Here is a 16,707-nt window from a genome sequence, read left to right on the forward strand (position 1 = left end):
AGGGCCGACTGACAAGTTCCTTACTTTTTCCCCCTTCCACTTTCCTCTTCCATTTTTGCGGTAATGCTGCAATTATTTAGTTGTAATTTTGGGTAGAGCAGGCATTTCCATATGTTTTTGTTAGCTGCATGTGCGACATAACTCCACCAGTCCTACCTATGATATAATTTACGAAGATTATACCTTTTTTAAACATTTTTTCAAAAAATAAGTTTTTTTTAGAGGGGTGGTGGCACAGGAATCCTCATCTCTCCCAAGTGGACATTCTCAATTTTTCCCCTAACCCACCTGTCTATCTCCTCATTTGAATTCCATGCTGTCACAGTCACTAGCCCATTTAAGCTTAATATCCTTGTCATCTATCGCCCTCCAGGTTCCCTTGGAGAGTTCATCAATGAGCTTGACGCCTTGATAAGTTCCTTTCCTGAGGATGGCTCACCCCTCACAGTTTTGGGGGATTTCAACCTCCCTATGTCCACATTTGACTCATTTCTCTCTGCCTCCTTCTTTCCACTCCTCTCCTCTTTTGACCTCACCCTCTCACCGTCCCCCCCTACTCACAAGGCAGGCAATACGCTTGACCTCATCTTTACTAGATGCTGCTCTTCTACTAATCTCACTGCAACTCCCCTCCATGTCTCCGACCACTACTTTGTTTCCTTTTCTCTCTCGCTCTCCTCCAACACTACTCACTCTGCCCCTACACAGATGGTAATGCGCCGCCGCAACCTTCGCTCTCTCTCTCCCACTACTCTCTCCTCTTCCATCCTATCATCTCTTCCCTCTGCTCAATCCTTCTCCCTCCAATCTCCTGATTCTGCCTCCTCAACCCTCCTCTCCTCCCTTTCTGCATCCTTTGACTCTCTGTGTCCCTTATCCTCCCGGCCGGCTCGGTCCTCCCCTCCAGCTCCGTGGCTTGATGACTCATTGCGAGCTCACAGAACAGAGCTCCGGGCAGCGGAGCGGAAATGGAAGAAAACTAAACTCCCTGCCAACCTGGCATCTTTTCACTCCCTCCTCTCTACATTTTCTTCATCTGTTTCTGCTGCTAAGGCCACTTTCTACCACTCTAAATTCCAAGCATCTGCCTCTAACCCTAGGAAGCTCTTTGCCACATTTTCCTCCCTCCTGAATCCTCCCCCCCTCCCCCCCCCCCCTCCTCTCTCTCTGTGGATGACTTCGTCAACCACTTTGAAAAGAAGGTTGACGACATCCGATCCTTGTTTGTTAAGTCTAATGACACTGCTGGTCCTACTCACATTGCCCTACCCTATGCTTTGACTTCTTTCTCCCCTCTCTCTCCAGATAAAATCCTGCGACTTGTGACTGCAGGCCGCCCAACAACCTGCCCGCTTGACCCCATCCCCTCCTCTCTTCTCCAGACCATTTCCGGTGACCTTCTCCCCTACCTCACCTCGCTGATCAACTCATCCTTGACCGCTGGCCATGTCCCTTCCGTCTTCAAGAGAGCGAGAGTTGCTCCCCTTCTCAAAAAACCAACACTCGATCCCACTGATGTCAACAACTACAGACCAGTATCCCTTCTTTCTTTTCTTTCCAAAACTATTGAGCGTGCCGTCTTTAGCCAACTCTCTTGCTATCTCTCTCAGAATGACCTTCTTGATCCAAACCAGTCAGGTTTCAGGACTGGTCATTCAACTGAGACTGCTCTTCTCTGTGTCACGGAGGCTCTCCGCACTGCTAAAGCTAACTCTCTCTCCTCTGCTCTTGTCCTTCTAGACCTGTCTGCTGCCTTTGATACTGTGAACCATCAGATCCTCCTCTCCACCCTCTCCGAGCTGGGCATCTCCGGCGCGGCTCACTCCTGGATTGCGTCCTACCTGACCGGTCGCTCCTACCAAGTGGCGTGGCGAGAAGCTGTCTCCGCACCACGTGCTCTCACCACTGGTGTCCCCCAGGGCTCAGTTCTAGGCCCTCTCCTTTTCTCCCTATACACCAAGTCACTTGGCTCTGTCATATCCTCACATGGCCTCTCCTATCATTGCTACGCTGACGATACACAACTAATCTTCTCCTTTCCCCCTTCTGATAACCAGGTGGCGAATCGCATCTCTGCATGTCTGGCAGACATATCAGTATGGATGACGGATCACCACCTCAAGCTGAACCCTGGCAAGACGGAGCTGCTCTTCCTCCCGGGGAAGGACTGCCCGTTCCATGATCTCGCCATCACGGTTGACAACTCCGTTGTGTCCTCCTCCCAGAGTGCGAAGAGCCTTGGCGTGACCCTGGACAATACCCTGTCGTTCTCCGCTAACATCAAGGCGGTGACCCGATCCTGCAGGTTCATGCTCTACAACATTCGGAGAGTACGACCCTGCCTTACACAGGAAGCGGCACAGGTCCTAATCCAGGCACTTGTCATCTCCCGTCTGGATTACTGCAACTCGCTGTTGGCTGGCCTCCCTGCCTGTGCCATTAAACCCCTACAACTCATCCAGAACGCCGCAGCCCGTCTGGTGTTCAACCTTCCCAAGTTCTCTCACGTCACCCCCCTCCTCCGCACACTCCACTGGCTTCCAGTTGAAGCTCGCATCCGTTACAAGACCATGGTGCTTGCCTATGGAGCAGTGAGGGGAACGGCACCTCTGTACCTTCGGGCTCTGATCAGTCCCTACACCCAAACGAGGGCATTGCGTTCATCCACCTCTGGCCTGCTGGCTCCCCTTCCTCTGCGGAAGCATAGTTCCTGCTCAGCCCAGTCAAAACTGTTCGCTGCTCTGGCACCCCAATGGTGGAACAAGCTCCCTCACGACGCCAGGACAGCGGAGTCACTCACCACCTTCCGGAGACATTTGAAACCCCACCTCTTTAAGGAATACCTGGGATAGGATAAAGTAATCCTTCTACCCCCCCCCCCCCCCAAAAAAAAAATTGTAAAGTGGTTATCCCACTGGCTATAGGGTGAATGCACCAATTTCTGAGTCGCTCTGGATAAGAGCGTCTGCTAAATGACGTAAATGTGCCCTTGAGCAAGGCACTTAACCCTAATTGCTCCTGTAAGTCGCTCTGGATAAGAGCGTCTGCTAAATGACTAAAATGTAAATGTAAAATGTTTTATCCATTAGTATTTTTGAGTTTAACCACAATATTTGTTGCATTATTTGTTCTGTTGTTTCTGGAGGATTAAATCTAAATTGCAACCAACTTTCTATGGCTTGTTTTAGAAATAGTGATATTTCGGAGATTATTTCCTTTTCAAATAACTGAAAGTGAGAGGTTGTAATCTAAATAAAGGGAAAAAGGCCTTTCTTGAACATGGGGTGAGACAATTTTACTAATTTGCTAGAGAACCAGTTCGGATTTAAGTATAACTTTTGTATGACTGAAGCTTTTAGTAATAGGTCTAATTTACATTTACATCATTTAGCAGAGGCTCTTATCCAGAGCGACTTAGAAATTGGTCTAATGCTTTAATATTTAATAATTTCTGTCTTCCGAATTCATAATCATTATATAAATAGGCCCGTTTAATTTTGTCTGGCTTGCCGTTCCAAATAAAATGGAATCTTTTTTTCTCATATAATTTAAAAAACTGTCCGCTAGGCGTAGGCAAGACCATAAGCAAATAGGTCAACTTGGATAATACTAAAGAGTTAATCAGGGTGATTTTTTTCACAAATAGACAGGTATTTACCTTTCCATGGTAGCAAAATCTTAGCTAACTTTCTATTAAAATGTATTGGAGTGAGATAATTTATTTCATTTGGGATTCATTCAGAGTTTATCCACATCACCATCAGACCATTTTATTGGTAAACTACATGGTAATGTAAAAATTGTATTTTTTAGTGATCCAATATGTAATATAGTACATTTATCATAATTTTGTGTCACGCCCTGACTCTGGGGACTCATATTTGTTGAGTCAGGGTGTGTATTTTCTGTGTAGTATGTTCTATGTTGTATTTTCTATGTTTAGATCTAGGATGTCTAGATCTATGTTGGCCGGTGTGGTTCCCAATCAGAGGCAGCTGTCGTTCGTTGTCTCTGATTGGGGACCATACTTAGGCAGCCTATTGGCACTAGTGGGTTGTGGGATCTTGTTCCGTGTTAAGGTATGTTGTGTTGTGTTGCGTTAGACTTCACGTTACGTTTCGTTTTGTTTGTTATTTTGTCGTTGTGTTTGATATTTAATAAACATGTACGCATATCACGCTGCGCCTTGGTCCGTCCCGTCGATGAACGAACGTGACATTTTGTTATAATCCAGACAGCCAAAAGTTTGTTGAATTCCCAATGTGTTATCACAACCATGTAAAAGCACAACCTAATTTCAATGAAAAATCTATGTTTGATTTTTTTGTTTATTTATCAACTAAATATGTTTTCACTGCGCTTTCAATCTTTTAAAAGCACAACAAAGTTCAAATGGGAACGCAATGGCAGATATTTTGTTTATTTATACAACTTAATGTGTTATCAATGTGCTTTATCTAATAGCACTAAATGACCTGGATAGCAATTGATATTATTAAAGTACATGGTGCAAGTGATCAATGCCATTCGAGATTCTGCACAGATTATTATAGCAATTGTAAAGATCTCCACAGACCTGCGACTTTTGTATGCTATCTTGGAGAACAGTTTCTATGATTACAAAAGAAGACATTTATTGTTACAGTAATGATGGATGTCACACATTTTAAAGTTGAATAAATACTGTTACATTAGTTTCTAAGATAGCCTTAACTCTAGGCTATTTACTGTATTACAAAAGTAATATTGAATTGTATTTGGTTGACAAAGGAGATGTACAGGTAACTGCCAAAATAAAGGAAACACATAAAGTGTCTTAATAGGGTGTTGGGCCACCACAAGCCAGAACAGCTTCAATGCACCTTGGCATAGATTCTACAAGTGTCTGGAACTCTATTGGAGGGATGTGACACCATTCTTCCACGAGAAATTCCATCATTTGGTGTTTTGTTGATAGTGGTGGAAAATGCTGTATCAGGCGCCACTCCAGAATCTCCCATAAGTGTTCAGTCGGGTTAAGATCTGGTGACTGAGACGGTCATGGCATATGGTTTACATCGTTTTCATGCTCAACAAACCATTCAGTGACCACTAGTACCCTGCAGATGGGGGCATTGTCATTCTATGGGGGCACAGCCATGGTAGCCAAAATAATGGCCAATATAATGGCATGCCCAGTATTTTTATACATGACCCTAAGCATGATGGGATGTTAATTGTTTAACTCAGGAACCACACCTGTGTGGAACCACCTGCTTTCAATATACTTTCACTCAAGTGTTTCCATTAATTTGGTAGTTACTGCTTGGATAGTCCCATCTGATCCACTGGCTTAATCCTAAAAATGTTGGTTTAGATGGAGACGTCAACAAGTTAATAGGCTATTTACTGTATTGCAAAAGTGATATTGAATTGTGTTTGGTTGTCAATGCAACCCAATATCAACATTTGAAGGAGATGTATCTTCTGCTTGGATAGTTCCATCAGTGCCACTGAGTCTGGCTTTAATTCCAGTTTGTCTAGAAATTAACAATTGATATGTTGGATTCACGTCTCCATTTCAACCAAAAATCTAAGTTAAAGATTAGGAATAAATCTAATCAAACATTAAATGCACTTTAAATACAGTTTGATTTCATTTAGTCCTATTCTTTAACTTAGATTTTTGGTTGAGATGGAGACATGAATCCAACATATGTATTATTAACTTGTAGATTCCATTTGAAATCAACCAAAGCTTGAAACCCTAGGCCTATATGTATTGTCATTTTTTTGTTGAATACTTGGTTAAATTTAAACAATAGCTGTTTACTTCCCAAATGCTATATAGGCGTGAATAGCATCATTGATGATATATGATTGATAAAGTATGGTTACATTTCATTTGCAGCCTACAGTTTTTTCTCATAGTGGATATTTCCATGAAGATCTGACGTTGTTTCAAAGGTACAAATTCAACATGTTTTATACAAGGATTGTCTATGTTGAAAATTGGTTACCATGATGACATATTCTTGTGGTTGAAATGTCACCCTCAAAACAACTTTTCTTCAAATCCAATGTATTTTCCACGTAGATTCTACATCACAATACGTTGACAAATTACATTGAAACAACGTTGATTTAACCAGTATGCCCAGTGGGATGAGTCTTCTTTCAGCTAGTCCCCACTACTGGACCCCACTCTACACCCCATAGCCAGCCGAACACAAAGCAGGAAGGCTTACGGGTGCTCCCAGTTCAAGGTCAGTGGCAGCTGAGCAGTCAGGCTTGGTGTTTACGCTCCTAGATGAAGGGCTCTGCGCCGCCTGCTTTGAGACTCTCTGAATGGTGCCAGACCAATGGATGATTTCATGGTGACATAGTCAGTCCACATTCCTGTCTCTGCAGAGAGCTCACAATGGCAAACACATTGATTCTACACATCATGTGTGCTACTGTTTTTGCCTACACCTTTATGTTAGATTCCACACAAATCTGTAAGATATACCACCAAATTCATCGCACAAAGTCAAAGAACTACGAATCCTATATAGCGCATGTGGAGATCTGAGTGAAAGATTCATTTTTTGAAGCGCTGAGCACAGACATAAACGTTTGTCTAATTTACTTGAAACTAAAGTCTACTGAAGTGAGACTTTGTCCTTGTGTTTCTTGGCTATTTACATTGTTTTGTTCACAAGCTAGGTTTTTTTTCAATGTTTGAATTTCAACAAAGCTGCTACTAGTCAGACTCTGCACTGTAATTCATATCATAGGCCTAATAGTACTGCAGAGCTATTTTTACTTGCACACAATATAGCTGGATCGCCTCGTCCTGCCCCAAGGGGTCCACCGACCTGCACTGCCCCAACCCAACACATCCCACTCAGCTTTAGGATCTTAGTGAAACATTCATTATCGGTTTCAGGTGTGTTAGGCCAAGTTCAGAGTGACAACCAACAGTACGGCAGACCCCCAGGGCCAGGTCTGAGAAGCCTAGCAGCTAGGGATTGCCTAAATAGGTATCTCCCCTTACGTGGGCATGTTTTCAATACAGACTATTTTTGTCTTACATTATTCGATATAAGGCATCCAGACCTTATTTTAGTTGCACAGTATACCCTTAAATTTGTCATAAATCCATCCATTGTGACATTGTGGGAGGATAAACAACCTTCCAATTAATGGTAATGCATTTCTTAGCCGCTATAAATGCTAGGTTACACAGTTTCTTCTGATAACAGTCTCCAAGCAAACAAAAACAGTGAGAATGGAGAATCTGTAGACATGCTGAGATAAAAGAACATACAGTACTCTTTGACAGAATTCAGCCAGCCTCCAGAAGAGTATAACATATTGAAATATGTCCCCTTTAGTGTTTTACACCTCCAGCAGAGGAACTACATTTCTGAATGCATGATATTCAGTTTCACTGGCATATGGTACATTCTATGGATGGTCTTAAACTGCAGTAATTTATGTCTGAGATTATATGAACATGACTGGGCATTCAAACATATCTGTATCCATTCATCATCATCAGTAGTGTCTCTCAGGTCTTCCTCCCATTTTTGTTTTACATGTTTTGTGTCATTGGGAAAAGCCTATTAACCCTTAATACAGTTTGGAAATCAACTTTAGAGGTTTGTCAGACTGCCTTTTTTACATTTACGTCATTTAGCCTTAAAATAGTTTCATGTCCAGTGTTTGCTGCACAGATAGAATAAAGTGTTGCATCTGCAAAAGTTCACCTCATTGCTGTCACACACTGGTCTTCCCTAGTTGCCTGACCCTGCTGAGACCCCTGTCACCATCTGATCCTGCTCAGATGAGGCATGACAAAGAATTACCTTGGGGTACATTTATACCTTATATTATCCAAGAATATAATTAATGGTTCAATTATTGAAATTACCATTACTCCCAGATTCCAGACTGTAGCCTACCCATCAACTCAAGACGGAACTTTGTATTCATTCACAGATTATTATAATATACTGCAAAATTCACCTGAGCTCCGTAGACGGGTCTTCCCTGGCTGTCTGACCCTACTGGGACACCTGTCACCATCTGATCCTGCTAAGACATAGTGTTTTGTACTGACTGTGCACCATGACAGTGAAGCCTGTAGAGCTGTTTATACCGTGTCAGTGTAAAAAGTAAAGAATTTGCTAGGCAAACTGACAGATCAATAATGTTACATTGCTATACTAGCTGTGATTGGGGCTAAAATAATATCTAACATTAGCCAAATTTTGGCTAGCTCTAATGGTACCTCAACTGGCGAAAAACAAGCCAAGTTAATTAAATTCTGTTGGAACGGTACAAAACAAAGGGTACATAACATTTCCATACACACAACATCTGTTAGATACTGCTACCTGACAGATAACTAGAGGCTATAGTTGAACTGACTGTGGTAGCGACTAGCTAGCTAGCTAATTCATTCACTTAAGACAGAACTTCGGTTGAGAGGGGATGGAACACTAGCTAACGTTACATGTCAGTTATACTACTAGCTCAGCACTGGGAATAAACACTTTTTTCTGTTAAGTCAAACAGCAGTTACCATGCCAAATACATCAGTCAAATAAAGAGTAGCCAGTTTCTGCTCTGCTTGCTTTTGCAACTCGGATTTTAAAAAAGCACAACACACACAGACAACAGCTGCCTCTGTTCGCACTCTCTGTGGTGTCTGCACGGTCCTAAATCCAGCCGGCTGATACCACCAAACAGCCTATCCGACCACTCTGAGGTGTCCGCATGGTCCTAACGCAAACCGATGCCTTTTTTTGTATAACAATGCTATGATAAAACTGGCGGAGACAAAAATGAAATTTCAGAATGTGGGGGGGTCATGTCCCCCCCGTCCCCAGTGAAAGTTGTGCCCCTGGTGCTCTCTACCAGGCAACCCAAAAGTCCACATCAACACATGGACACGAATAAAGCAGAAATCCCCTAAGTGTGTATTCGCTCTGCATGCTACAGATGTCGGATCTTAATTTGAGCCAGTTTGCTACAGCAGGAAAATAATCCTGCAGCAACAGGAAATGTGAATTGTTCTGTTCATTATAATTAATGGACATCTTTGTAGGGGTTGATACATTTTTCATAAGGGAAAATCAAGTCTAACATTTCAAAGTGGAAATTATAAACTTCAGAAGCCTTTTTAAACCTCAAATACAGAAAAAGTTTTAAATTTCCTGCATTGCAGGAAAGTTATTCTGCAACAGGGTGATCAAATTAACTATCACTGCAGGTGCTGGGCAATTCCACGGTATCAGAGTGACTCTGAGACTCACCTTTTCACTTAAATATGTACAGGATGCCAAGCAAAAACCATTGATTACAAAGTTTAACAAACCACACACCTATATGCAGAAGTCTACTTTTAACAATTGCCACTGAAAAGTTTACTAAAACACATTAACTTAAGAAACAATGAAGATGCAAAGATTGGTAACAGAATGACAGTAAAATCTCCCTCAGTTTTTATGTCTACTCTGAATTAAGATTCAAAGATGTCTACAGAAAGAATGGGGTGTCAGCTATGATAAGACACCTTGAGTTTGAAAAAAATATATTTTGGTTACAGTAAGTGAAGTGGATCAACACCTGCATATAGAATGACGGTAAGAGAATGGCGTCATGGGTCCTTGATCTGTACTATACAGAAATGCATAATTATGAATGCCATTCTCTTCATGGTGATTTACCCTAAATAGGTACACAAAGGTAGAACAATTTTATATCCTCCTTTGCATTTTGGGGTATTATTCTACACACTGGCTATTATTCTAATGAGCTCCGCCCCCAGACAAGACCACATTTGGTTGGTCCAGAATGGACCAAATCTGTACCAATCACAGTACAGCACAGTAACGTACAGCACAGCACAGTACAGTACAGTCAAGGACAGTAGAGTATAGTTCAGTACAGTAGAGCTCAGTAGAGTACAGTACAGTACAAAACAGTGAAGAAAAGTAGAGTTGAGTATAGTTCAGTACAGTACAGTCCATTAGAGTAGAGTATATTACATTACTCTACTCATGTGTGCTTTACTGTACTGTACTGTACTGTACTGTACTGTACTGTACTGTACTAAACTCTGCTCTACTGTACTGTACTGAACTATACTCTACTATACTTGTCTTTACTGTACTGTTCTCTACGGTGCTCTACTGTGCTCTACTGCAACTGTGGTTTGTGACTACTATGATTTCCCATTGTGGCCAATTCAATTGTAGTCATTCTGATACTGATCTTTCTGTCACTTTGTTACCGATTTGGTAACAGAGTGACGTGTTTTAATAAACAAAATAGTTCAAAACTTCACGTTGGTGCTCATGGGTCATTTTACATGGAATTGACCTGCTCCATTCTTTAAATGCCCCTACTCTGTTTTCAGGAAGACCTAAAAATAGCATGGCTTTACTATCAATATCAATGCAAACAAAACATATTTTTCCAAGCAGGATGGAATCTTTCTTGATCTCACTACTATTGATTTATTAAGGCAACATATGCAGAGAAGGCGAGGTCTGTCCTCTTGTAGGTAAAGCCCAAATTTATGTGCTCTCTGTCACCTCCGGCCACATGGCAAATGGCTCAACAAAACACAAAAGACAATGCCCAAGGACCAGTCAGCCCTTCCCCCTCTGACGGGCCAAAATGTATCTCTCTCACTCTACATTACAGAAATGTGTGTTAGAAGAACACTATCCGGAAAATTGCACATGGTTTTACTATAATGTTGAACGGAGTCGGATTAACATTTTAATAGGCTAATTGCACAGTCTTATTATGGGTCGCCGGTGAGGTATATGCACTCACCAGACAGTTTATTAGATACACCACAGACAGTGAGTCACATGGCCGTGCCTTGCTATATGAAGCAGGCAGACAGGCATCGAGGCATTCAGTTACTGTTCGATTGAACATTAGAATGGGCAAAATGAGTGACGTAAGCGACTTTGAGCGTGGTCTGATCGTCGGTGCTAGGCTCGCCGGATCCAGTATCTCAGAAACGGCCGCCCTCCTGGGCTTTTCAAGCACGACAGTGTCTAGGGTTTACCGAGAATGGTGCAGTCCTTGACACGGATGGGCTATTGCAGCAGACGACCACACCGGGTTCCACTACTATCAGCTAAAAACAAGAAGAAGTGGCTCCAGTGGGCATGCGATCACCAACACTGGACAATTGAGGAGTGGAAGAACATTGCCTGGTCTGATGTATCACAGTTCCTGTTGCGTCATGCAGATGGCAAAGTCAGGATTTGGAGTAAGCAGCCTGAGTCCATGGACCCATCCTGCCTGGTGTCAACGGTGAAGGCTGGTGGCGGTGGTGTACTGGTGTAGGAAATGTTTTCCTGGCACATGTTAGGTCCCTTGATACCAATTGAGCAACGATTGAACACCACATTATATCTGAACATTGTTGCTGACCAAACCCAATAGAGCATCTTTGGGATGAGATGGAATGAGCTGTTTGCAGCATGAATGTACTGCCGTCCAACATTAATTCAACAAGCAATGAAATACTTGATTACTGGCAAACAATTGGCATGCGTAAAAAGGAGGAGGAGAAAAAACAAATTCTAGAGGTTAGCGTACATTTGCTTAGCAAACACCAATTGAAGGACAATAAGGAAAAGATACACGTTTTGGAACTTTTCTCTGACAAGATGCGTTCCAAAAACGTTTGTTGGATAAAAGAAAGATGAGCAAAATGTTGAATATGTTGCCTCCATAGAGCGAGAGGTGACAATTTGGAAGCAGCAATGTCAAGTGCTAGAAAAAGAGTGTCAAGACACTGGAGCACCATGCCCACAGCTCTGCTTTGAGGCCGACCATTCAGGTACTGGTGACATTTCAGACACCAATAGTGGTGTTGGCTTTTCAGGAGAGGTGGCCACACTCCAAGACGCACGTTCTGCCGCCCCCATATTCAAACTCCCAGCCGGTGTCGCACGTTCATTAGGACATTGACAAACAATGCAGGCGCAGAGTCTGTCATTTCGCGTCAGTTAACATGCAGCGAGGCTACCTCTCACCAAAATAATATTGGACCGTTCCCAGTGAAATCTCCATTCACACCATGGTAGAAACAGGTACCCAGTACAATTCGTATGGTCTAAAAATGCGAGATGTATGGCAAGTACAAACAATGCAGACATTTTAGAGCAGCTCAAAGCAAACTTCCTCGCTCTTCGGGGTCCATCTCATGCAGACTGGACTAGGGTCTTGGCCTGTCAGCAGGGCACAAGATAACCTTTCGAGCAGTACGCAGAGTGACTGTGGAAACTATTTTATGAATGTTCTGGCCAAGAAACCCCATCATGTGACAATGACATGCTACGGACAATGTTAACGCGCAACTCAGGCTCTCACCTGAGTAAAGCGTTAGATTTGGGGAGTCCTGCAGATAACACATTCCAAGGAATTGTTACATGGGCCACTAATACTGAATCTAGGACAGGATATCCTAATCAGGCATGTTCAGTTGCATCTAACTATGTTATCCCTAAACATCACACTACACAGTGTACTGCAAACGAACAGGACATGTAGTGAAAACTTGTTGGGATTTGGGGAGGGGCCATGCCCCCAGGCATTTCAGCCAAGGTGTTGACTCTTACGCTCTCAGTCAATGTACTGCCTGTCACAGGATGGGTCATGTAGCATCGAAGTGTTGGAACCTTGGATTTGGGAATCCACCTTTCTATATGCGCCTTAATCTAGTCACAGAGAAAAGGTTTCAGGCTTGAATAGGACTCGTCTGTCCCTGGTGGCGGCCGCATCCATGCCTCTCTGTCACGGTTTCGGCCGAGGCTGCTCCTCCTCCTTGCTCGGGCAGGCTTCGGCGGTCGTCGTCCCCGGAGTACTAGCTGCCACCGTTGTATGTTATCGATGTTTGTTTGGTTTTGTCTTCTTTGTACACCTGTTTCCTTTTAGTGTTAATTATGTCTCCTATAAGTTTCTCGTTTTGTTAGTTGTGTGTTGTGTGTAATTGTTCCGCCTGTCTTTTGGTGCTGCTCGTTTTTGCTATTTGTATGTTCAGGACAGTCGCACTGTATTTCGTGCGCTATAGTATTTAGGTGTTTTACACACTGCTGCGTAATCGTTCGCCTCCTGATTAGTTGAGGCCCAGTGTTATTATTTTTTCATTTAGTAAAGTCGGTTGGACGAAGCTTCTGTGTCCTGCGTTTGACTCCTACACCACATCCACATCAGCCGTTCTGACACTCTCTCCAGCAACCAGACAGGCCAAGCTACAGAGCTCAGCCATTTTTTCTCTTAATTGAAACCCTAATTAGTGAAGCGTTTCTTGTTTTTAACATGAATAGCATGTTTTAACCAACCATCATTGGACAGACCGCAGTGTTTTTTGGAAAACGTGAATGTTTATTATGCTGCGGTTGTCTTCATTGTGCAAAGGACACATTTCAACATTAGCGATTACAATGCATAGACATCCTCTCAATGCGTGGTGTGAGCAGGTAATTATAGATCAAATTAACCTGCAAACCCTTTTTGAAAATATCCTGACTTGTTTGAGAAACTGAAAATGCAGTTGCCAGGAGATCAGACACTTGGACTAACTGTAATTGTAACATAGTCGGGTAGGCTGTGACAATGTAGTCTCAAACATACAGTACGTTTATAACATTTAACCCTTTTAATCTTGTGTGATAATCAGCTGTGTCATATTTCTGAGTGTGATTTTGGTGAATAGTTTGTGTTCCTATGCGTATTGTGCATGTGACCAAGTCCATCTGATTTGTGAAGACGTGTGTGAGTTATGAGTTTTGTCGCACCCTTCTGCTAGCCAGTGGCTGGCTGGGTGGCTGTTTACTGACGGTCTAGGTAATTGATAGGAGTTATTTATATGTTTACATTTGTTTGCTTGTTGTTAAAATGATGATTGACTCTTTTCCCTTCCAACTGATTCGATTTCAGAATGTAACTTTTTATAACTCAATCTATTGCTGTTGCTTCTTTTTATAGCATTTTAGCTAATCACTGACAATATGGAAAGCTGATTCCTTGGATAATGTCTGCTTTTTAGCTCAAAGCACCTTTTATGTGCACAATAATTGGGAATCACGTCGGCCTGGATGGTTTTCCATACCAAACTCAGCTCTCAATGTCAAACTGTGGATTTTAATGGGAGATTATGATTCTCCCCCTTTTGAACTGACTTTGATAGAAGTCCTTGGCCAAGGAAACTCCTTCACTTTGTCCCATTTGTAGGCCTATGTTTGTCAATGTTATATGTTCCATGTATGTTATATGTTCCATGTCTTTTTTTAAAGTTTATTTTATTTTATTATTTTTAATTATTGGCACATCCACCACCACCCCTCTTCGGAGGACAACATTTTTTTTTTTTTTGTACAGCTTTTTATTTTTGTTACATTTACATTCTAAACATATTTTACATACATGGCACTTTTTTATTTACACAGTAGTTAGATAGCAAAATATAGTTATTTGATATATATTACATCTGGATAGATAGTATTTAAACAGATCCGGTATACATTATATATAGTGTTTTCAGGCATAACTATTCTAGATCATGGGTTTTTGTCTTACTTGTTGAATGTTTCTGTCCTGTCTTGAGAATAACCTAACGTTTTGCTCAAGAATTATACTGACAAGCTTACTAACACACAGCTAGCATGTCTTGTTTTAGGTTGTGCCAAAACAATTTCAACCCTTGTGTGGTGGCCACATTCAATTTCTTTATTGTCACACACAATGTGGAGGGCTCAGATTGGGTTTACAAATTACTGAATTATTCATTTTTTATTTACACAAGCAGTAGGTGAGCTTTGGATCTCACTCCCAAGTTTATTTTCAATTTTGCTATCATCCTCATCTGATAGGTGACTTGCTTAATTGTGATGCATACGACGACAGCACTGTCTCCAGAGACAGAACAGTGACTTAGTTAGTCACATACCATTTAATCCATGTTTAAAGACGCAGTCAAATCTTTACTTCCTGATTGGGTCTAAACACATTTCAACACATTTACTTTGCTGACGGTCTGCCGGTTTAGAAACCACTTCGAAATTGCAATTCCTCTTATGACCTGTCGGCGGAAAACATGGAGATAATTAAGCAACCAAATACATTTGTTTTTAAAATTATAATATTGATTGTTTGCTCACAAAACATAGATACGTGTCACTACCTTTAGTGTTGTTATCCAGCTGTTTACATTGTTTTATTATTATGTTCTGTTTCTATTCATCTAAACTCAATAATTGATCTTGGGGTGATTTGTTTTTCATATTCTCAAGGCTAACCTCCTTTTTTTTCACCTTTATTTAACCAGGTAAGCCAGTTGAGAACAAGTTCTCATTTACAACTGCGACCTGGCCAAGATAAAGCAAAGCAGTGCGATAAAAACAACAACAACACAGAGTTACGTATGGAATAAACAAAACGTACAGTCAATAACACAATAGAAAATTATTATATATACAGTGTGTCCAAATGTATTAAGTTATGGAGGTAAGGCAATAAATAGGCCATAGTGCAACATAATTACAATTGAGTATTAACACTGGAGTGATAGATGTGCAGAAGATGATGTGCAAATAGAGGTACTGGGGTACAAATGAGCAAAATAAATAACAATGTAAATACCAATATGGGGATGAGGTAGTTGGGTGGGCTAATTACAGATGGGCTGTGTACAGGTGCAGTGATCGGTAAGCTGCTCTGACAACTGATGCTTAAAGTTAGTGAGGGAGATAAGTGTCTCCAGCTTCAGAGATTTTTGCAGTTCGTTCCAGTCATTTGCAGCAGAGAACTGGAAGGAATGGCAGCCAAAGGAGGTGTTGGCTTTGGGGATGACCAGTGAGATATACCTGCTGGAACGCATACTACGGGTGGGTGTTGCTATGGTGACCAATGATCTAAGATAAGGCGGGGATTTGCCTAGAAGTGATTTATAGATGACCTGGAGCCAGTGGGTTTGGCGACAAATATGTAGTGAGGGCCAGCCAACGAGAGCGTACAGGTCACAATGGTGGGTAGTACATGGGGCTTTGGTGACAAAATGGATGGCACTGTGATAGACAACATCCAATTTGCTGAGTAGAGTGTTGGAAGCTATTTTGTAAATGACATCGCCGAAGTCAAGGATCGGTAGGATAGTCAGTTTTACGAGGGCATGTTTAGCTACATGAGTGAAGGAGGCTTTGTTGCGAAATAGGAAGCCGATTCTAGATTTAACTTTGGATTGGGAATGCTTAATGTGAGTCTGGAAGGAGAGTTTACGGTCTAACAAGACACCTAGGTATTTGTAGTTGTCCACATATTCTAAGTCAGACCCGCCGAGAGTAGTGATTCTAGTCGGGCGGGCGGGTGCAAGCAGCGTTCGATTGAAGAGCCTTCATTTAGTTTTACTACCGTTTAAGAGCAGTTGAAGGCCACGGAAGGAGTGTTGTTTGGCATTGAAGCTCGTTTGGAGGTTTGTTAACACAGTGTCCAATGAAGGGCCAGTGGAGGGTGCAGAGCTGGTGGCCGGTAGGGGTAGCCAGGTGGAAAGCATGGCCAGCCGTAGCAAAATGCTTATTGAAATTCTCGATTATCGTAGATTTATCGGTGGTGACGGTGTTTCCTAGCCTCAGTGCAGTGGGTTGCTAGGAGGAGGTGCTCTTATTCTCCATGGACCTTACAGTGTCCCAAAACCTTTTGGACTTAGTG

Source organism: Coregonus lavaretus (genome assembly GCF_964263955.1).
Source record: "Coregonus lavaretus genome assembly, chromosome: 4".
In the NCBI taxonomy this organism is placed as follows: Eukaryota; Metazoa; Chordata; class Actinopteri; order Salmoniformes; family Salmonidae; genus Coregonus; species Coregonus lavaretus.